The sequence below is a fragment of the Pithys albifrons genome, chromosome 8, assembly GCF_047495875.1.
Source record: "Pithys albifrons albifrons isolate INPA30051 chromosome 8, PitAlb_v1, whole genome shotgun sequence".
Classification (NCBI taxonomy): domain Eukaryota; kingdom Metazoa; phylum Chordata; class Aves; order Passeriformes; family Thamnophilidae; genus Pithys; species Pithys albifrons.
In genome coordinates, this window is record NC_092465.1 from 30597783 (window position 1) to 30622375 (window position 24593).

The 24593-nt window shown below is 36.0% G+C and overlaps 1 long non-coding RNA gene across 4 annotated transcripts in view; it reads left to right on the forward strand.

Annotated features, from left to right (window-relative positions):
- The window catches only part of LOC139675102 (uncharacterized), a 28264-nt gene extending 17858 nt beyond the window's left edge, over positions 1–10406 (forward strand). For 3 of the 4 annotated variants that reach the window (XR_011698429.1, XR_011698428.1, XR_011698426.1), the window contains one exon: positions 1621–7043. This is a non-coding gene — a long non-coding RNA (uncharacterized lncRNA). Of the gene's footprint in view, positions 1–1620; positions 7044–8903 lie in introns of those variants that run through there. The other variant, XR_011698427.1, reaches the window with a different exon arrangement.
- Positions 10407–24593: the final 14187 nt, after the last annotated feature.

Here is a 24593-nt window from a genome sequence, read left to right on the forward strand (position 1 = left end):
CACCTTAAATAGCCTATTAACAGGAGTAGAAGATCAGAGAAAGCCTTCATGCCAAACAGCCTGTGTGACAGGCAACAATACCATGCACATGTTCTGAATACTCATCTGGCATTATCATAAACAGCTTCAGAAGGAAAGGCAAGGAAGGTGGGAGTGTGAAATCTGCTTGTTCCAAGCACCCAGACTACTAAAGGCACAGAAAACCTGCCTCAAGTAATGCATTTCATGGAAAACATCAGCTGCAAGACAGGGCACAGGATGGAATTAGTAAGAAATTCGTTTCATGTGTGCATACTTGTATTTTACATGGTACTGACAATCAATGTAATGTAAGAAATAGCTCCAAACTGGCTGTCTATATTACTGTCCTAAAAGCAACCATAATAAAATAAGATAATCTTAACTATTCTTGGGCTGCCATAGAGCTCTCTAATTGCTCTATTTAAATTGTTCCATTTCAATTAAATTGAGGAGGGGGAAAAAAAAGTAATAGAATTAAGTGCTTCACTATTTACAGTCCTTGTGTGAATACAATTCACATAATCTGTGTAGGATCCCTATTAGCAGGGTTCACAGGAAGAAACTAAAGTGATTAAATCATTAAATCATACCTAGGAAGAGTGAACATTCCCACTGATATAGGAAGTCTTAATGAGATTTCTAACAATTAGAATTATTAAGTGCTTTTATGAATAGCAAATATTCTGAAGGCAGAAAAGGTTTCAAAAATTGGGGGGTTCATGCTATTTTAACCTAATATGTTTCACTTTCTCTTTGCTTCGTCAACGTTGATACAATTTGCATCCACTTTCAGTCATTAAATGGTAGTTCAGCTCTTCAGTATTTCAAGCCCTAGTCATTAATGGGAATTCATATTATCTATTTCCTCTGCCCCTCCTATCTTTTCCTCAAAAAGAGCACCCTTTTCAATAAATGACTTTCAAATTGGTGTTAGGATAGTAATTTCCAATTTCCATGGTTACACTTCCCAAAAGAGCTGCTGCTGATAAGAAAAACACATTGGAGAACTGGAATAGTATAGCTGTCTCTTAGCTTTCATTCGTGGGAGGAGGGGTGAGGGTACATGTTGGTTGGGATTTTTTTTCCTTTCTTTAATAGCCTGGTTGACCACACCCAAGGCCAGTAAATACATTCATAAAAATATGGATCTTGTCTCACAGATCCTGAAGACAGAGCCTTACTTATTTCTTTCAACAGATTTCAGGCTATTAAAATACATAGAAAAGCGGAAGATTATCAATAACACCAAATTGTCCAGTGCCTTGCCAATAGTAAAGTATTGCTGCAAGATCAGGTTGTGGTGCCACACTGTGAACTGTGATGCCAACGGCCCCAGCTACAAGATCAGCCATGCTCATCTCACAGAAATGAGATGATAAAGCAACCTACAGAGCTGTCACTTTTAGAGTTTGTATTTTATAACACATCAGTGGATTGGACAGGTGTCACACATTTTAATTCAGACTTCATACTACAACTTCTTTTCCAATCAAAATTAGAGGTGCACAATTACTCACATTAAAGATAAAAGTACAAAATAAATTTTGTGTAGAGATTTGGTTTTGCATTTTAACATCCTCATTTTCTTTCCAATCTTAGATCAATCCTGCAAAGTCTCTCTAATTGAACTTTCAGCTTCACTTTTGCACTTGAAGCTGGGCAGCTGAAGCTGTTGGTCAGCCAGAGTGGAAAATCAAATATTGCTTTAGATACCCTTGTAAACAGGATCAGACTGACTGGTTTTGCCACAGAAATTATGCACGTCAATGCAATGTGTCATATTAAAAACTGCAACATTATCTCAGGAGCACATGTTGACACGACAGACAAAAAGCTCCTTTGAAGCATTCATTGGTTTATTTGGAAATCCTTCCTACTTCATGGATCATTGACCTGAAAGATAGGTTTATCAGGGAATACTGAGATAATCTTTTCCCCAGTGGCATAAAAACTCTGCTATAGTTTTAGATGTTCTCCTTAGTCTTCTCAACAAATTCATGAGGCTTGAACTTGTACACATTAATAAATAACAATCTAAGAACAGTGGCACTTAGGAATCTTTTTCCTTAGCAGAGAAGAATGTTATTGCAATTATGTAAAATAAACCTATTTTAAACCTAATGCTTCATAGACATTATGAAAAAAATGCCTATAAGGAAATCTTTTATTGATGATGTAATTTTATTTTCAACATAACTGGAAATTTCATGCCTCTATCTTCATTAGAAATGATCTATCTATTAGCCTGAATTAAATCTGACCAGCATTTCCTTTTGCTTAGCAGGAGAGGATTAAGAGAACTGTGAAAAATTTTAATTGTGTCATTGCATTTTTAAAAATGGGCTGAGAAGTAGTTGGCAACACTATTATCACTAAAATAACCCCACTACCTACACCGTGAGATTGTGAACTTTTGAAAAGAGAAATCAAATAATCACCATACATGTCATTTTCCCTTTCTTCTACATCTTGTGCCAAAAGCGGATTTATAAATTATTTTCCAATCAGACCCCTCTGCTTCAATTCCTCCCGTCCTTGCTTTGTTTTTCCTCTGTGACAGTCACTGAGGTGGCCTGGTGCTTACACTGTTGATCCCTGACTTCAACACATTCCTCATTAAGTCATTCCAAACTGACTTCATTCCGAACTGCACCTTGACCAGCTACAGACTTTGGAAGTTTAACTACAGATAATTCTCTGAAGTCCAAGTGTCATGACTTCAGCACACATTATCTGTGTTTATTTGCTTTTCTGAACAAGCCTAGTGAGTTCATTAAGACCTGAAAAAAATAAAAAACCCCACCAACCTGTCTTGTAACATTGGCAAGTGTCAGCAAGATTAAGAGCTGAAAACATCTTGTCCCTTTGATTAACTCCAGCGCTAAACTTTCCTTGTAATAATGTGGCTCTTTTGAAAGAAAAAAAAAAAAGAACAAGGTTTACACTCCATTGTAAATATATCCTGTAGAGCATGAAACTACCCAGAATGTTCAAAACATTTGTCTTTCAGGAAGAGTTTCACAGGGACAGACTTAGATATAAAAACACATAAATGGCAATAGAATAACTGCAAATATTGGAAAAAGGGGTAGTATTTTTGCAACAGTTTTGTAAAATTGTTCTTAAATCTTTTTCTTTAGGAGAAACTCTGTTAACGAGGGCTAGAGCCTCAGGGAGAAAGTTTCAGTAGGACCTGATTAAAGCCTTAGTAGGTTCCAGGCTTTAGGTAAATAAATGAGATCTCTGAGCATTTCCAAAGCTTCTGAAATGAAATGAAAGCATGTGAAAATGTTCATAGTGACTCTTTATAGCAGCTCTGTACAGATTACATTACCACATTCAATAACTCAGGCTTGTACACTGACACATCCTTGCTCTAAACTTTAGAAACCCCTGTGAATTTAGCCAGAGCAGATCGCAATGTTTCTCCCAAGGAAAGGAACAATGGAATTCTAGATAAACCACCATACAGAAGCATATGATATTGTTTAAAAGGTACTCAACTCTCTGCACTAACACACATGTTACATAGGGTTTGTAGCACTCATTTTCAAATGTACTGATTATTTTACTATCAGTTGTATATGTAGATATTACAGTAGAAAATAGTTTCCACCCATTATTATCAAGTACCGCAGTTTCAAACTATTGCCTCTTAGAAGCAATTTAAGATAGAAAGTTGAGAACAAAAAAGTAAAACTGACTTAAGCATTTAATTATTCTGCCATAATCTCTTTGTCCTATGCATTTATGTCTTACAAAACGTTAATGGTTTGGTAAATATAGCTATTACTAACCTAATAAAAGTGCTGTGCCAAATGGAAAATAAAGGCTGCATAAAAATGTAGATGGGTACTCAGGAGATATGGATGCTCATCGATCTCCCAAAAATATGCTTGCCTGTATAAAACACAGCAGTTAACACTGCTTTATACGACTCATAAGAGACTATGTGGCCATGAAAATAATGCCTTCAAATGATGCTTTTAGGGAACAGTAAGTTGAAGGTATAATGGCTCCTGCTAGTTTAGAGGACAATAAAACAAATATTATCATATTCTTCACATTTGTCATAGGGACATCTTGAAAGTTAATCCAAATTAACAAGAGGTATCAATTTAAACTGCATTCATTAAACAGTATTAATCTTGATATTGACACTCTAAGGATTAGAAATATGGTCATGCTACTGCAGCTTAACAAGCTAAGCTCTAGTAACAAGCTTTGTATGCACTCATGCATTATAAAATATGAGGTAAGATGAATTCATGTAAACCTCTTAGGCGAATATATTTAATATCACATTTTCTGTGTACGAGCAGCAAATGCACAAGTGCACACTGCAGCTAAGCCCATGCCTAGGAACTAATTATTCAATTCCAATCTACGAATGTTTAGATCCACTCTGACCATTGCAATTATTTCTTTTCATACATAGTCTCTAGAATATATTTCAGGAGTGAGGACTCCAAGGACACAATCTCATAGTCCTTACCCCAGTTTCTTTCATCTCTAAAATTATTGTTTTTAAATTAAATGTTATGTAAGTGAAATGGCCAAAAACCTCAAGAACCTCCCCTTTCCATCACCCACATCTTGATGCACCTTGAGTCTACTGATCTCAGGACCAGTGTCTGTTGGCAGAAAGGGGTATGAAGTTACCCGATTCCTAATTCAATTGATTCTGGAATAGCTTTGAATAGTTCATCATTACCTAACATTGCTCCTTATAAAATAAGCTGCCTTGTAGTGTGATACTTAACTCTTTAAAAGAATGAAAACTGAAGTATAGTGTAATGATTAACAGTAGAACCTGCAATCAGTTCTGAGCAAATCCATTTAAAAAAATTATTTCATGTACAATATCTCACAAATGCAATGAAAAGGGAACAAACTGGCACTGTGAACCAAGAACTATGCTTCTCTTACTGCAAATCTCAGTCATTGGTGGGGAAAGAAATAATGTATTATGGTTGAACACACAGCTAAAGTAAAGCTAATCAATGCTTCATAGGCCTTTAAGATCCCGACTCCTTTCTTTAAAGGTAACAAGCTATTTTCATTAGCATACATACCTAGAGGAAAGGAAATACCTTTTTAAAAGGTCTCAGGTTTAATTGTAGGCATATAAAGTTCTAAACATGAAAGCAAAAAAAAATCAGTTTTAAGTGACTCATTTGGTTTGTACCAGTTTCTGCTGATAGCTCTAAGCTTTCCTAAGCCTTTTTGAGGAAAAGGGATTGAATTGGGCAGATCACAAAATTAAGCTTTCTACTGATAATCAGCTCAGACTGGTGCACCGTGCAACCTCTGAGTAGAAGCTCACCAGCTTCAGCTGGATCTAAGAATCACCCCCAAATTCAGGGACTCAATAAGTAATGATAAGTCAGGCCTTATGAGGCCTCTGAGCAGATTTCAATCCTCCAGACTGATGAGCCTTCTTTTACATCAAAGTTTTTAACCTTTTGTTCTTTTGAGGCTAATGACACTGCTGAGACATACACATGCACTTTGACCTTGTTGAGGACCAAGATGTTCAGTATCTTCTCAACCAGGCTATTATAGATAAAATTCTGCAGTGAGATTAATTTATTAATTACTTCTCTTTATGTAGTCACATGCTATCCATTGAGGGAAAAGAAGATACTTCTCTTTTTAATTGCATTTACCCTGGAGGATCTCACTTTCATAGGCACACTAAATCCAGTCATTTGCAATGCCATTATTTGGAGGGAGCAACATGTAATATTTGAATGTAAGATGTTTAATCTAAAGAATTATGTTTTATTTCAAAGGCCTTAGAATCCATGCTATTACTATATTAATTAAATCAAAACATATTGTATGTTGAATTCACATTATTTTTGTTTTAGTTTAATCCCATATCCTGATTAAAGAGAATGTCTATAACACACTAGATGGATTATGCAGCAGACTATGCTACAAATCATCTTGGTCATACAGATCCACCTAAGCCATTATTTAGGGACCTGAAATGCTTTTCAAGAAAAGTTTTTTGGAACCTTCCCACCCTTGGTTGTTCCTTGAAAGAAAAGAGGAAACTAAGAATTCACCAAGTGAAAAGCAAAAAAAAAAATTGTACATTCAGTATTTAGTAGTACATTTCCCTACACATTGTGTATTTTCAGTGGAAAATACAGATGGAAAGGCATTGGTAAATTTCTTTCCTGTTTCTGTTTTTTTTTAGTGAATCATAGTAAAAATTGCTTCAGTTTAATAATTGCTGTGGAATATTTAAGGATTTTTTAATTGTACTTCCATGATACTAGTACTTATTTATTCCCAAAGCAATATATTTGTTCCCTGTCTCTACAGACAAAAAAAACAATGTGGAAAGACCACTGATAATTGAATCACCCAAGTCAAAAAAGATCATCAGAGGAAGCTTAAGGTGAGGGAAAACATAAAAGCAAAAAAGTATTCCTGTCTTATCACTACAGGGTTTTCACTCCACATGTAAACCTGTGTTTTTCCTTGATCAAAAGTAAAGACCTGTGGAATACTATTTGCTGACTGCCAAAATAAATATTTCCCTTCCAATTTCCATATAGAGTGACTTTCCAGGTATACTTGTGGGTATATACTATCATAAACATATAAAGAGCTGTCCTTGTAAGTGCATTTTCTAATTCCAGACTTTAGTGAACTATTTATTTTTTAAAAGCATTTGACAGAATACCTGTTTAAGATATAATGGTTTATATTCTCTTGAACTCTTCAGTGTGTTGTGAGAACATCTATATCTGTGTAAACATAACCCAGTGACCCTTTCTCATTACCAGGTCTCTTCATGTATATTAAAAAAGACCATTCACCCTGATGTTGAGTTCTCTATTGGTAGTTATGCATTAATAAAATCTAAGCTTTATCAAATATCTTATTTTTAAAGTGTCACAATTTTTCCAATTATTAAATTATTTCATAACATTTACAGTGTAATTTTATTAACTTTTAAGGTTAGTCAGCTTCAAAAGACAACTCTTTTTGCACAGATTGTAATTCAAAATTTAAGAAAACCAAGGGATGAGATTGATTTGTGCTTTTTGATATCAGTGTACAAAAATAATTAAGCAAGAGAATCCTAAGAAAACTAGTATTCATCTTTCTCACACAGAAGATATATCTGATCATTAAACTGTTCTGTGCTGAAGAAAAAAAAAACTCCAAACAGTTTGAGGAGAAATGGGAGCACTGGAGAAATCACTGTTAAAGAATCATAGAACCAGTTTTAAAGTGCTTTTTCTGAACAGCCAGTAATTTTACTCCATACATAAATAAAGATAGGGTTTGTATACCCCACACTTGAGGGAATCTACTTTTCTAACTCAGTTTTATCAAATAATGAGGTTAGTTACAATAGATTCAATTGAAGCCTGAAAAAGCTTAGCAATTTGCTTGTCTGAACATTGAGATCATTTCTTCAAAAGGCTAAAAATTAAAACTGTGGGAAGTCAGAGCAAAAAGTAATTCTCAAAATGTGGTAGCTTAGCAGAAAATACTAAGAGAAATGAAATTTATAGTTTGACTCGTGCTTGGCCTGCAGATAAGAAGCCTGAATTCCAGTGGAAATAAGTGGTAAACTAGATATGGTCTAAGAAGAAATTAAAGTGAAATATCGCCAGAGTGAAAGGAAAAGTGCCCACAAGGACAGACACGATATAGAAGAGAAGAGAGGTCACACCACACTATAAGGGTAGAAATGAAAGATCAAGTGTTAAAACAGCACAGACAGCAAAACACATACTGTTCCTCTATGCAGGGCAGAGGCCTGGACAGAAGTGCTATTTTGTGAAATTTTAGCAGTAACAGGTTTAATTATGAAAGAAAAGTAATAAAGGAGGCAAATGGTTTCACTTGGAAATGTTAACTATGGAACCTTAACTATGGAGCAGACCATTGCAAAGCACGACATTCAACACAGCCAAGGATTGCTTTGTTCACCTGAGGTGGCAGTTCTTTACAGGTGCGCATGCCAATATCACTTTAATACTCCCAGTTAAAGGTCAAATCTCCATCACTAACAAACAACAGCTGTTGTGGAACAAGACTTATGGAAAGCAGGCTCATGTTTGCTGACCACTCCTCTCAAAGTGGCCAAATCAAACCCAGCATTTTGTAGCTCCTTTCTAGCCCAGACACTCCCTGTGCACACAGGAAATGACTGACCTTGAGCCTGACACTGTTCATCACCTCTTGATAAACCGGACCAGGACTGCAGTAATTGTAGACCTAAACCATGTACACCTAGTCAAACCACAAGCCTCTAGAAATAGCTGTCGCTCTGTAGTCACGAAGTAGCCTCACTACAAATAATCCTCCAAACACAAGCTTTTACAGATTAAGAATTAATAGCAAGTTAATAAATATTTTTAAGTTATTCAGAAAAAAGAACCTTGTCATTCCACCAAACAAATGGATTTCTTATAGCAAATATAACCAAACAGATCTTCACAGCTGGCATAAACCATTACATTTCCATTAACATTAATGGAGAAACTTCAACTTCCATTACTGGGATCAAATATAGTTAATATACTTGTCATGCATGATATGTCTCCTATATACCTTTCAGGCAAAAATATTCAGCCCAGACTTCATGTAAAAACATTTTAGAAATTCCAAGTATGCAAACGCAAAATCAGAAAGTAACATTGCAAAGAAGACCAAGAAAAAATAAATCACTTTAAAAAGCTGAAAAACTTTTAGAACGTAACATGTAATTAATAGATGTCACATTTACAATGTAAAAAGCAGCAAAAGAGTAGAAAACATATGGCAATTTCTTCTTTGATAGAGGAGAACAAAGAAGAGAGCTACATCTGAGCCTCTTTTTCCTATGCTCTCATCTTCTCTCATACCAGGTAAGAGTTGACTCACTTGCCTTTAATTAGCATGATGCCAGATGAAAAAAATCCTCAAGACAAGAACAGAGCAAAAGGCAAAGGCAGAAAAACTGTCAAAGTGGAAGCAGTGCCCCTAGAAAAAAGGAAAAACTCCAAAAAAGGCTGTGCAAGCCTTGACTCACCCTGTGGGAGATCAGCCTCCGCCTCAGGATGCTCAGGACAGCAATGAAGCACTGTGTCCCCACTGGCTGCAGGAAAGCACCCTGAGGAATAAACAAAACAAAACCAAAGAATAAGGTCATGCTAAATTAAACTTTCTTCTTGCATTAAAACAAACTGGTGCTGTAAATGTCTGCTGTTACTGATCAGAGTAGTGTAAAAATTTTCTGCACACAAAGTAGAGAAATTACCTTATTTTGTTTCTCACTTCCCTTTCAGCAGTTTTCATTTTGTTTTTTACTTTGACAACAAGAGTTGAGGAGAAGAATCATGGACATGTTGACCTAAAGCAGCACTGCCAGGATCCCAGCCCTGCATTTCAGGGGCTGTCAGGCACCCACAGCCCAGGGGCCCTGCCAGCAAGGTCCCATCACAAACCAACCCCTCATCTAAACCCCACAGAGGGTATGGGCTATGCCAGTAAAGAAGTTTCTTAAAACATTTTCTGAAAACACGTAATTCTAAGGCTGCAAGTGTATAGAAAGAACACAAGAGGAAAAAAACCACAATTTTTTAGAAACTGACAACCATTTTATAAGAGGAACAGATGTTTTATTATAATTAAGGCTCATCTTTTTTGTACAAGGTGACTCTTGAAGCCTGCAGACAAGTTTATTGCATTGCTTTCATATGATGTTGATGATCCACAGTTTTCCTGAAAACCTAGCTTATACTCAAAGAATTACTTTATATATAAAAAATCTATTTCAGCTCATATGACTTTTTCTTCTATTGCTTACACTCCCTGCTAAGCCCTAAATAATTACTTTTACTTAGTATGTCTTCAATATTTATGAAAACTTCCTCCCCATAATATAAAAATGAAGCATAGACATCTGAGATTAGTAACCAAATGAACCCAATGTTGAGTTGATTAAAGCCTGCTTAGCAGCAGTGTCCCACATTGTCACCCTTGTATAAGCAATTTTACATAGTTAGAATTATCCAATTACTTTTTCAAATATATTAGTGAAGTGCTGTAAACAGTGCAATGTGTTAGTTTAAACAACACACAGTAAAATATGTATACAGTTAAGTAAAACACTGTGCCAAGCCTGGCTCTTTTCTAGCAATTATCATGTCAAAGTCAGCTCGAGGTCAAGTTCCTGTGGCAACTGTAGGATGTTTCCAAGTGGGAGCCCACTGGGTCACATTGGTGAATACAGATACAGTTCAAGAAAAAAACAATGGATGTCACCTTGTAGGTCAAGTCCTCTGCTCCACCAGAGAATTTACCAAGTAAAGCATGCTGCATGTTTCCTAATGCTTATTTGTCTTGGGATTAATTTCTTTGAGGTTTCATGTTTTCTGCTATCTTTATAAAATTATATTTTTCAATGCTAACTTTAGATCAACATTACAAAAATCCCTGTGCTGACAAGACCAATAAAATTAAGGTAACCATGCCCTTAATACAGGTCAGGGACTACTGGCAAACTAGCAAGTCTTGTTAGGCAAGTGATAAACAGCCATATCTGTAGACTAAATGTATCTAACGCATACAGCAAGATAAAGATGCTACTAAGATAGAATTTGTGTGAGAGCTGGGAGAAAAAGGAGTGGGATAGGTTACTTATCACCAAAACTACTAAAGAATCCTACAAACCTACACATTTCTGGAGCTGTGGCATGCTGACATACTTTCCTCCAGTTTAGCATAGACCTCATTATAGACAATTTTCTGTAAACATCAATCTGTTGATTAAACCTACATGTCAGAGAAAGTACAAACTTGATTCTACATGTGTGAATGATTCATTATCTAGATGAAAGGAGAGCTGCGCTTGAATGCATACAAACATCACCAACTTGTTTTCTTCCAGTTTTATAACTATCTGCCATGTTATTTTAGCAAGAATAGCATAACAAAAAGCTGTGGCATTCTTGCTTTCTTTCTCCCCTTTCACTTTTAGATGGAGGATGTTCTACATGGCTGACAGTTTTCAAATGAAGCATTTGCCACATTTAAGTCAGAGTAACATCAAAGTCAGAACCCAACTTGCTCTTGTGGTAACAGAAAACTCTCCACCACTTTTTTGGTGGAGGGAATAGGAACACTACTCATTTTATTTGGTGCTTTATCTGGAAGAAAAATGCAACAGACAATTACTGTCCTAAAGTCTGCACCTTAAAACCTTCCTTCTGTTTCTGTATTAGTTCTCAGTCTGAACTTTATACATCTAAAATTATTTAGATGCTAGAAGACCATAAATACATGCTAAATCATAAGTATTGAAGTCAATGCTCTGTTGCGTGCCTCAGCCTTCTTCTATATCATGGACATGGGCTTGATGTGGCAGCCTTCAAGACAGGAAGGATTTTGTTTTGGCTTCAGTGAATGCTGAGAATGCTCAGACCAATGCTTCTGCAACTAAAGTGATTTCAAGTGGTTTTACTAATGAATTCTTAATTTAGTTTGGTGGAAATGTGCATTAAAAAACAACTAAGTTCTGGAATTAACATTTCAGAGAGCAATAAATGAAATGTTTGAGTTCAGAGCAGTGTAACAAAGGTGACCAACATTTTCACTTATAATGAAATATTAAAAGAACCAGTGAGCAGAGCTGTACTGACCAATGATTTACAGGTTACAATGGTAGTGTAACTTTTCAATAGCAATCCTTGGAGAGTATAAGATAGAAACGAGGTCAATGAAGTATTTAAATCAGCTGAATCTAGTAGTAATGAGAAAAATTCAAGTAAAAGAAATGCAGGGAGAATGCTGTGAAAAAAATGCCAGTGCAGTCTCACTCATGCAATAATCCAGTGGAAGGAAAGAAAGAAAGAAAGGTAGAAACCTCACAGCAATGAAGCTTTTAAAAGTAGATCTTAAAAAAAAGTATAATGAACAATTCCTTCTAAGTGACATTATTAAATCACATCTGTCCTATGTTCCGCTGCTGAATACTTCACTCTTGTTATTTTAATACCATTACTCAATGGTATATCATAATGCTCTATGTTATGGTGACGTTTTTGAAAACATAATTTTTAAAAATATTTCTGGGAACAATAACACCAATATGTTTGTAATTTGCAATCTAACATAAATAGGCACAGTTTTAAAATAAACTCTCTATTCAAAAATACTCTATAGCTTTTGCAAAGGTTATTTTTCAGTTTAAACTCCAGACTAGCTCTCTTACCCTCTCAAAATATTCAATTCTTCAGTTGCAAGGGAAGGAGGGGAAAACTTGTGTGAAAAGGAGAGTAATTCACTCCATTTTTTAATTAAACAGAAATTTTAATCACTTCCATGTTGGCCATTTTTTTAATCAGTAACTGTGTAAGCAAATCTTATTTATAGTTATTCAGTTCAACACCATCTAGGCAATCACTTTGAGTTCAGTGAGCTGTTCTGGAAGCTATAATCTCTTTAAATCTAATGCATTCTAATTCTGCATTTACACAAGTAGAATAATGGATGCTGTAGACTGATATATGATAGCAACTGTAGGCAAAAATTTTACAACCAAGATGCACTATACAGAAGGAGGCCTCAGCTGGAAGTGTTTTACAGGTAACTGCTTGTTATGAGTCCTCATTAATGTTAAACTGGAATGGAATCCATATGGAAACTTGTAAAAATACTAAAATGATTGAATTCAAAGTTATAGGGCTCTTAAAATGTTCTCTAGAAACCAGTGAACAAGATCACAAGGAAGGATAAAGACGAAAAAAGTAGCTTTGTGCTACCTTAAGAAGTCATCACCTCTGAAGTGGCTAGATCCACTTAAGAATCCTTTTAGCTTGATAACTGTAAATTGCCAATAATTGCACTAATGCCACCATTTACCATAAGGAATTCAGTTACAAATGGATGACTCAATGCTTAACACAAAACATCTTTCAAACTGTCCTTCACATATTTGTGTTAGAATAAAGAAATGAAAAAGTACTTTTGATATTATTAAAAGTTAAAAGTTAACAGCTGTGGTAGATATATGTTCTTTTGACTTTACTCTCCCATAAATGGTGTTATGATGATTCATGCGATTAGAAGGCTTTGAGCAATCAACTTGAAAATTTATTAAAAAATGAACTTTTTTAAGCTTCTGATTCTCTTGCCTTAATTATAGACAAAATAGATAGTATCTGTTAATACCTTCTGCTTATAGGGGAAGACCTTAAACACAGTGGAGTAATAATTCTGATCAAATTTCTCTCTTCATGGGAACAGGGATCAAAAATATTCTGTGTCTGATGAGGACCTGAAAGTAGAAAGATGCCAAACTTAATTCTGTCTTACAAGTGTCTGTAGAAGTCAGATCTTCCAGCCAGAAAAGATTTTTAGTGTTCATGTCTATAAATTTTGATTTGGAAAAGAGCCTTACATTGTTACAAAATACCACATTTTTCTATGTGGTTGGATGTAAAGCTGCATCATAAACAGAACATTCTGGAATAATATCACTACTTAGCTTGTCTGTGTTGTGATTGGAGATGGTCAATAGACAAGGTGAGTGCTCAGAAATAGGTAGGTTCATACTGAAATGCACACTGAATAGCAAGCCCCTTTTTTATTGTTATTTTAGCATGTTGAGTGGGTATCAGAGATCAGCTCGTGCTCTGCAATTTTGTGTTTGTCTGTATAATAACGGCCTCTGTGGTCAGCAGCTTCTCTGCTAGATCATAATAATGGACGATGTCTAATAATCATCTCTTACCCGCTACCTGAATGGCAATCACAGCCATTTCCTCACTGGAAACTGCAATCTCGTCTTTATTTGGCACTAAAATTATTAGCTCTTTTAAAGAGTTGTAACATGGATTAATCAATACAAAAGCTGTTTATATAGTCCTGATAATGATCCATTATCTCTTAATCTGATTCTTGAACTTCCTCAGGGTATGAAGGCATGTTTTTTTCTTTTTTAAATGAATATCATATCTTTAGTAATGGCACATGGAAAACCTAAGTAGACTCTCTCCCCAAGCTATCTTACCCAAACCATTTTGTCTTTCAAGACAAGATTCATTTATGGAAAATAATTATATTCAGGAAAGGGAAGTAATAATGTAATAATGTATCTACCTAATACAAACAAGTTTAGAGTGAAGCCTGACCTAAGTGTTTGCTGAAATGCTGAGGGAAAAAAAAAAGAAAAAGGTCTATTGGGGCATCACAAATCATATCATCTACTAACTTGCCTAAAATAACCTGGGAAGAGTTAGAATCTATTCCTAGACATGACTGTGTAGTGTATGGATTGCAATCAGTCCTACAGATGTATTCTATGCTAACTTGAAAATTATGGTTTGCCTCTTTGAGAGTTAAAATCAATGCTTGGCACAGTTTGGCTTTTGAGTTCAACTTGATGTTTGTTTTATCTTTGCAATTCTGTGATTAATAATGTCTTATGAAGTAATAAAAGAAAAACAAACCAAAGAACCCCACCCAACCACTCAACACAGTATTGGAGAAAGAAAACTGTGATTAATGAAGTAACTACGTGAGAGGAATCACACAGCAATGACCTGAGCAGTGAGCTCTTGAAGAGGTGCACTGAACATCTGCAGTTTGGATATATAGGGATAGCTGTGGAAAGCAAAAATCAATCAATTAAATAAATAAATAATAATTTTTAAAAATTGTTGTTTGCATGTTGTCATTTCTTTCAGATCCTTCTCATTCCCCTGACAGTCTTCTGCTAACTGGGACAACTATTTAGAGTTTTACAGGTCTGCTTTTGAGCAAAGAAGAAATGGACTTACACAAACATGACTCTTATGATGATTAAACCTTAATCTAGAGAAGACAAAAAACAGCACATCAATTATCAATCCTTTCGTTATCAATCTGACTGTTCAAATCATAAAGAACAGTTTCTTCCTTAAGAATTAATTTATACAGGAAATGAAAGTACCAAACCAAACTTTCTTTGTGCTCAGATTTCCATACTTCAGGGTTCAGTGCCTCTACATAAAAGCATAAATATCTTTATCTCAGACTGAACACTGCATTGATAAATAGCATTGAAGGTTATGCATCCAAGTGTAACACATGACAGAGCTTTGATTTCTCTGGAAAACTCTTTTAAAACTTTTTTGTTTATTTGGTTTTGGGTTTTTTTGTTTTGTTTGGGGTTTTTTTTTTTGGTTTTTTTTGGTGTTTTTTCTTCATGCCTTCTGTATTTAGCAAAAAGAGGCAAGGGGAGTGAAGGGGGAAAGAAACAAATACAATCTAGTACAAAACAAAAAAGCACCAGAAACCTCATCCACATAATTTTCAAAGCAATTTGTTGGATTAAGTATCTGGAACATATACAGGCTTAATGTTGTTGAGGTGTGTTAATCAGAGCTTCCTAAAAGAGTCATCTGCTCATTGAAATAAGCTGCTGTGGGTTCTTTTATGAAGGTGAGTATGTATTGGTTCTTGCAGCAGAATTCTTTGAGACAAGTAGGATAAGTCTTACCGGCAAGAGACCCTTTCTGAATTATTGCTAAATTGGTCACACATGTAACATTAAGAGTATTTTAAATAAAATTTCACAAAATCATAGAATGGTTGAGGTTAGAAGGGACCTCTGGAGGTCACCTTATCCAGTCCCCCTGCTATAAGGGGGCCTCCTAAAGCTGGTTTCTCAGGACAATGTCTAGACAGCTTTTGAGTATCTCCAAGGACAGAGACTTCAGGAACTCTGAGAACAACTTTCAGTGCTTGATTAAAATTTGGATTGTAGGTTTATTTCCCCCTAGATCTTTCCTTATTTTATTGACATTGCTTAATTAGAAAAGTGTTCTTTTAAAGGCAGGGAATATTAGGTTATTAGAATTCCTTTTATTTGTTGATACAGAAAGTAAAATTAAATTGTTATAACATTAAACATGTAAACATCTATAACACAGTCTGCTAAATACCCTCTCTTGTGGTGAGAGATGGTGTCTTGCAAAATGAGACTCAATGCCTTGTTTTAGGTGACAGCACCAGCACAAACTGGGCAATATTCCAGAAGCATATTTCTCTACACTTACACAAGCAAAGTCTAAGTAACTTGCCCAGATTTATGCTTTCGCGTTCCAAATAGCTGAAATTAGGTCAGCTGAGTACAGTGCAACAGCCAGTGGAGACTGAAATACACCTATGGCCTTGCCAAACAACTCCAATATTCACTACAAACCTATTACAGAGACTATACAAATATATTTAGAGGGCTTTATCCAACAGAAATTGAGATACAAAATTAACATGTTTTTATGACTAGAATTAATAAAAAAATCTTGTGAGGTTATTACCCTCTGCACTTTAATACCTCCCTTGTCCAATGGCTGTTGTTACAGGCTGCTGTCATTTTAGAGAAAATCAAGAACAATATTTCTCCATTAAGGCAAAAAACAAGTGCCTTTAGATTACAAAAAATATAGCAGCATCATGATTATTATTTTGTTGGCGTGGGGAGGGGGTGGGGGTGTTGTTGTTGTTGCAAGCCCAAAACTCTAACGTTGACCACTTTCCCTAAAACATCTTTCAATGACATAATATATAGTTTATGTCCCTTATACCACCTTTCCTTCTTTCTAACTTCATTTGACATTCACTGTCTAATAAAAATTTACCAAGGCACTGTTCAGGGATTTATATACTCAATGAGTTAACAATGTATAGATATTTTGAGTGATAATAATCAGTTGTGATTGCTGACCAAATCTAGCCATGACTACGTCAATATCAAACATGGCAAGACACAATTAAGGCCAGAATAGTTTACTTTACAGCATACAAATAGTAAGGGCTGAGTTAGTTTCTCAAATCCATTTCTTCTAATAGTCACTTCAAGAAAATAATCAAAACTTCTTTACTCCTATTTAGGATTCTTTTATATTAATTTATAACAAATACTACTGTTTCATAAGCAACACTTGATGTCACCTTTAAAGGAATAACTTCCCTTTTTCATTTATTCCATCACTGTCCATAAAACTTCAGCCACAAACAAACTTCAAACAATATTCTGAGTTAATTAGTCATGAACGAGCTAAAAGGATAGTTCACTTAAGTTACTTTGTAGGACTAAGAAAACAGCAGTTGAAAATATAAATTCAAGGAAATCCAGGGAGAACAAACCCTATTGCTCCCAAGAGAGTCAATTCCCAGGCATTTAAGTTCTGTCTTTCTAATGAAAACAAACAAAACAACACCCAACACATGTTTTATGTATAATGTATATATTTATGTATGTAAACATGTTTATATAAGCATTAGTAAAATATTCCCTCATTTCTTCTTTCTCTGAACTACTGATATACAGCCTTTAAATACACAAAGCACAGATGGGTTTTAGTCTTGTCTTTTACTCTCTTTTCATCATACTCTGGTGTAGTCTTTGCTTAGTGAGGCACAACTATTTATGGTGGATTGCTTTTTTTCATTACAGAAATTTTTTTTTTGTTCTAATTTCCAACAACAAGCACAAAGAAGAGACAATACGCATGTCAATCAATAGAAAGTTTCTCAGTCACTCCTTGCATGTGAAATGCAGTGGTTTTTTTTCAAATGTCAAGAACTCAGTTGTCCTTCTCTCATTCACCACGGCAGCATGAACTGAAAATGCATATTGGACACCCCGAGGCTGCTGTTGCACAGGGGAGGGAGATGCAGCAAACGTGAGCATGAGCAAGTGGAAAACAGCATTTGACTTCAGTGTCTAAGTGCTGTGCTGCATCAATGCTGCTCAGTGCAAACAGACCAGAGCCTGTGTACCTATAGCAGGAGCATCCATTTAGTCCTAAGAGACAAATGATCATTTGCAACTCTGCCTACTTCACCAACATTAATGAATCATTAAGTATTGTTTCTGGACCTCTCTGACCTTTCAATGATTAAATAGCTGATCCCTATTGCACCACAGGGTATTTAAATTACTTGGAATAAGCATTCTCAGAAATGGTAAAAACAGCGCCTTGCATGTTTCATATACATTGTACATAGATTATATATGGATTCCCAATAAATGTGGGATGATACAACTGTTAAATTCCTACTTTAAAAGTCTAAAACAACATTTCTTACCCAAGCTTCCAAACCAGCAGCATTTGTCAAGTGCCATGACAGGGTGTCATGAATGCAGTGTGGAAGCACTAATTACAATAACTCTAAGCTGGCGATTTTGCAGTTAAGATCTTTACAGGATCTTTTTACTATATAAACAAAAATAGTTTCCCTCACACTTTTACAAAACTGAATTATCTGGAAATAAATAAAACAGTCCTTCCAAACTATTTTTCCCATCACTGTGGAGATCATTGCTGTTCAGAATCAGAAACATTCTTATCTATATTGCATCTAATAAAGACAAGAAAAGATATTTTTACCCTCAGGTAAGTGAAATAATAGTTCACCTATCCTAAGTTCTTGATTTAATTGTTTGGTGATTTCTGGGGGAAGATAAAATTGATGGAAGTAAAAATCAAGCTTTCCGGTCAATCCTTTCCACATTAAAACAAAAAACCCCATAAAACTGAACATTCCAAATTCAGTGTATGAAGATAATCCTCAGGCACCTTATCATTTAGCAGATAGTACAGTCTGGGTGAAGTCTGCAGTGCTCTCAATACGAATTTAAAAATCACTGAAGTATTTTATTAGGAAATGATCAGCAAAGACTCTGTGACACACCAAATGGAATCAGAGAGGACAAAAGGGAAGGAGGAATGAAAGGTTAAAAGAACAACCTAATTGATAAGGTCTGGGAAAAAAACCACCCAGAAGTGGAATGTAATTTTAGAGACACATAAGTGGTGGAGATAATGTCAAAGCTAGTTATTGCTTTTTGCACAGCACAGGCGATAGCACAGGAGGCACACACAGAAAACGGAACCTGAAGGAAGTCAAAGTCCAGGGAGAGGAGGCTTTTTATCACCCCACATTAATCCATTTCAGGAAGGTGGAGGTCACTCTGCTCATTGATTTCTGTTTGTCTCAACAATTAGATGCTCTTTGACAAAAGCAGGTTGTAAACACTGGCTGAAGCAGTCAAGAAATCACAGTATTAACTCACAGAATTACATTTGTCTTTAAGCAGCACATGTTAGGGTGACTTGGGTCTAGAATTAGAGTTCATTTGGAAAACTACTCCCTAAAAGACTTGCCACATAATTACAGTTGGATTTAGGTCATGAGATACTGGGTTAGGCTTTTTTACTTTATGTATATTTATTAGTTTAGAACACAGAGTGTGCTAAATATTATTTGGATATATCACAAAACAGGATTGCTGTTTATAAAAGTTCTCAGCCTGATGGGAATAAAGAAGACTATTTATCTTTTTAAATTCCTTTAGCTACCCACCCTGTTCAGCATCACATAGCCAACAATAATCTATGTTTTGTTTGGAAGTGGACACCACAGAAAACCCCCTGTTTGGAAAACGCAGCTATGGCCTTACTGAGTCAGCTTCTGGCAAAAAAGGAAAAATTTTTTTTCCCAGAAATTGCTCTTTTTGCCTTTTTTCTCAGAACATCCAACAGTCATAACTCATACGCTAGAGCAAGGAAAATTATTTTCTATGAAAAGTCATGTTTAGTTTTTTAATATTTACCGTTATAACTGTGGGGTTTCTTAACTCTAGCTTGTAGGCTGCTAGTCCTGGACCAGTGTAAACCCATCTCTGGGCCTTCTGCTTCTCCTTTCTCCTGATGCCTTTCTATACAAGCTCCTTTTATAGCCTCAATATGTAATATTGTGCCACAAATCACACCTGCTGTAGCCAATGATACCATCAGGATGTCTTTGCTTGACAGCAAGCATTTGTCATAAAACCTAAGAGATTCCGAAGTGTTTGGATTTTGCAGGCTGGTTTTGTACAAGGTACTGCACTAATTCATCCTGGAAAATATACAGGAAAGAAGGTAAATTATCCAAAGGAAAGGACACCCTACTCTTTTGATGTACTTGCAAATCTTGGCTACGTTTCTCTTGTACTTGGAATAATATTTAGCTGTTATTTGCAATAACTTTGTGAGGAATTTGCAAAGATGAGCTTCATATTTTGTGCTTTCAATCTGTTAAGAGTGTTCCTAGAAGAAAAGTTGCCAAAGAAAAGGCCAAGATAAATCTTTATTTAGCACTGAGATTTTCTGAATTAAATTAGAAAACAATCTACAATTTTTATTCAGCCTTCACTAACAAGCAAGTAATTTTGGGTAGTGTTAAGCAACATTCTGTGTCTTAAGGTTTACACATTGGAAAGTAGAACACTGGACAATGCTGTGGTGTAAAGATCAAAAGACTTGAATAGCGATTTTTTTTTCAACTAACTATGCAATTCAGGATTTTTCCATTTGTTTTTAAACAACTTTAGGAAATTATGACTACTATTTTCATCAGCATTTTAGCACACAGACGTACATCTTTTTTTCTAGTGATGTTGCTGAAAATATTCCTACCTGATCAACCTCAGAAGATTATCATTAGCTCCTTGATTATATTGATGTAATAATTAAAATTTCATATATTTGTCTTGCTCTTGAAAAATCTGTTGTTCTAAAGCCTGATATACATAAATAAAAATTTTATTTTATTCATAATCTTAGGAAGAAAAATTCTGCAAAATGGAGACTTAAGGGGAACAATTGCAGATTTATTACTCTCGTCTTCCAACATCTTCATTGTGTAGCCAAGCCCACTGAGATATTTATGAAATATCCTAAATACTACTATACCAAGTAGAACCAAACAGAAGAGAATTTAATCCCTCAGGCTTTGGCTAAGCTTACAGAATCAAGCAAGACATTCTGCAGAACAAAGACAGTTCTCACTTTTTAATAAACAATTTTGTGTTATTTTAGATTTTATAGATTCTTGCAAATTACTTTGATTTCTAAAAAATATTGTATAAAAAGGTAATTGAGAGGTTTGTTTTCCAATACTTGCTTGGATTACCTCATCACATTCAACTGTATTCTTGCATAAATTAAATAATTCTAAAAGGACAATGGAAATATAAATCTAATATTATGCCATGTACTATGTTTATAGAGAAAAAGATCAAACTGCTGCTCTATGATAACCTATTTGGATAGATTTGAGAGATAGGCTGATTCCAATGGGATGAAGTTCAATAAGGCCAAGTGCCGGGTCCTGCACTTTGGCCACACCAACCCCCTGCAGCGCTACAGGCTGGGCCCAGAGTGGCTGGAGAGCGGCCAGGCAGAAAGGGACCTTGGAGTACTAATTGACAGGAAGCTCAACATGAGCCAACAGTGTGCCCAGGTGGCCAAGAAGGCCAATGGCATCCTGGCCTGTATCAAAAATAGCGTGGCCAGCAGAACAAGGGAAGTGATCCTTCCCCTGTACTCTGTGTTGCTGAGGCCACATCTTGAGTACTGTGTTCAGTCCTGCACCCCTCAGGTCAGGAAAGATATTGAGGTGCTGGAGCGGGTCCAGAGAAGAGCAACAAGGCTGGTGAAGGGACTGGAGCATAAGTCCTATGGGGAGAGGCTGAGGGAGCTGGGGGTGTTTAGCCTGGAGAAGAGGAGGCTCAGAGGTGACCTGATCACTGTCTAGAACTACCTGAAGGGAAGTTCTGGCCAGGTGGGGGTTGGTCTCTTCTCCCAGGCACTCAGCGATAGGACAAGGGGGCACAATGGGCTCAAGCTCTGCCAGGGCAAATTTAAGTTGGAGATCAGAAAAAAATTTCCAGAGAGAGTGTTCAGGCATTGGAATGGGCTGCCCAGAGAGGTGGTGGATTCCCCATCCCTGGAGGTTTTTAAAGTGAGATTGGCCACGGTACTGAGTGCAATGATCTGGTAAATGGACTGGAGTTGGACCAAGGGTTGGACTTGATGATCTCAGAGGTCTTTTCCAACGCAATCCATTCTATGACTCTATGATTCTTATTTAAAAGTATCACATTTGTAAAACCACTAAGGTAAACCTACAGGTCCTCCTACACATCAGACATAATCTAAGGTTATCGCTAACTTTTAAGAAAGGTTTTTGTAAATTATCCAAGTCATCTCCTCTATTTCTTGAAAGTAAGCAGTAGACTACACAACTTATGCACTGAAACCAGCATTGAGATTTTCTGGATTTTTCTGCAATTTTAATTATGGCATTATCTCAGACACAGACTATGTCCAAGATAGTTTGACTGCTCCTGTAACAGAAGACAAAACTGAAACAGCCATTCAAGTTACAGAATTTTGCTCACGGAGGAAAAGATTTACAGCTGTCAAAAAGCTGTATCTAGTCAAAAGTTCTGTCCCACATTAAGTTAAAAGAATCCCTAAGACTAATGCAAACCTGAATGATTACACACAAAGCAAAACACTATTACAGTCTGCCGAACTTAGTTTTCAGTTTACAGACATTAGTTTAGGGTGATAATGGATGAGTTCTCACTGGGCCTCAGCTGATCAAATTACATTGTAATAATTTACTTGGATAGGTTGGGTCTTTGAACAATATAACCAAGCTGTGTTAAGCATAGAAGAGCATTATCTGTTCTAAGAATCTGAGCAGAAGTGTCACAGCTGCTGCTGCTGCTTGTGGTACATGCTTTCCTCTGAAAAGGGGTTGCATCAATGATGCAAAAAGAGTATAAACAGCAACAGAAGAATTTTTATGTGTAAGATTTCCACAGAGGTCTCAAGAATGAGGTAAAAAGCTGTATCTATATATTTCTATATAACGAGAAATATAAGAGAGAGCTTTCTGTCTAAAAGTTTCCACAAATAGGATAGAATGCAGTTCAGAGATCTCAAAATTCAGTGTTTAATTAGACAGCAAAACTTCTAAATTTATCCTGACATGCACAGTTTTGATGCTACTTAGAGGTCTAATTCTGAGTACTACCGAGCTTTTATCCTCAGTCTAACAGTGTCCTCACTGACAAAACTGGAGAGCCTCAGATCAGTAAATCTTACAACAAGTATATTTAATGCAACCTTAAAGAAATAAGCAACCACTTTTTATATCCTCCTGAAAGGGAAAATGGCCTAGTATTGACCAGTCGCTGAGGCTGTGCTAAATGCCTGCACTATAACTTAACATACAAAGAATTGCATGGTAGTGTACTTAGGCAGTTGTATTAATTACACATACAGAGAAGGTATGAACTGGAATTTCACTGTAGATTTGCAGCATGAAAGGTATAAAAAGTTAGTGATGTGTTGGAAATGTGATGATCAGAGGGACTTGCAAACACCCATAACTGTGTGTTTGGCTGGTGTTTGGTCTGTCTCAAAGATCAAGTGCTTCACTTTTGCATGATTAAACGTGAATCATAATTATAATGTCAGATATTTCCTTTCTGGGCATTAAGATGCTCATTGGCAAGACTTTTACTTTTGTACTCTATAAAATGACCTCTTATTCTACTTTTGAATATTCCCAAATTGTTCCTCTTTCAAAAAACCAAAGCGGCCTGTTTTTTCTTATTTTGTGTTTGTTTCGTTGGAGGGTTTTTTTGTTTGATTTAGGATTTTTTGTTCTATTAGTCTTTCGTTTAATTTTAAGATAAGTTGAAGAGGGAAAAGTTTTAATGTGTTCAGGGGCAGGGCTCTGTTTATATTTGAAACAATTCTTTCCAAGCTCTGGAACACAAAACACATTACCAAATCACTTTGCAGCTTTCAGAGATAACTGAAGGGCAGTCCAACAGGGAGTACCTCAAGGAAATAATTCACATAAGGGTTGTCATTTATCCTAATAGTGCTTAATCAGGAAAGCCAGGGCAAGGTAAGATTATTCTGCTTTACAATGTCTTTTGTTCTTAATCTGGTTCACCAAGAAAGAATAATTTAATTTTAAAGGATCAAAAGTTCAGTCAGTGAAGTACTCTCCTAAGTGTTTAAAAGAAGTTAAAAAAAGTAAGTGAAATGAAATTTACTTCTAGTTTATTCAAAGTCTCTGTAGAAAGTCAACAGAGAGATGTCTATGTTGGACTTCAAGTTGTTCTGAAACGAGAGAGGCTACCAAAAATGATTGGAAAATGTCCTTGCTCATGGTTGAGGGCCAGACAGTGCTATTGTGGGTGGTGTTGATGCCAGGAGCTGTCCACAGTGGCCAGAACAGCACAGTTCTGGTGTGAGTACAGAGCAAGGCTGGGTTTTGAGTACTCAAACCCTTCTTGATGAAGGCCCTTGTTACAATATAGAGCCACAAGTTGGTTTAAAAATGCTGTCACATTCCTGAAACAGTCTGAGGGGATTCTGATTGTTGCCTGTACATGCAGGCTTTTTGGGAACGTTGGAAAGGAGCAACTCAGGGCTTGCTAATGCAATCTGTGACCAGATATTTGTTCCACAGAGCATTGCTATGTGTAGTAAAGCAGCAACAAACACATAAAAGACTTCAGGATCTGAAACCAAGTCCCTGTTGGTGCGAGCAGCAAAGTAACTTATACCTGGACCTTAATTTAAATTGGAAGCACTAAAAAGTCTTGAACACAGAGTCCAGTTCTATTTAAACATAAGGGAAAAGCTTTCCTACTCTGGCAGTGGCCAAGCACAGAGATATTTTGGAGTTGAGTTCCATTCCTGGGATAT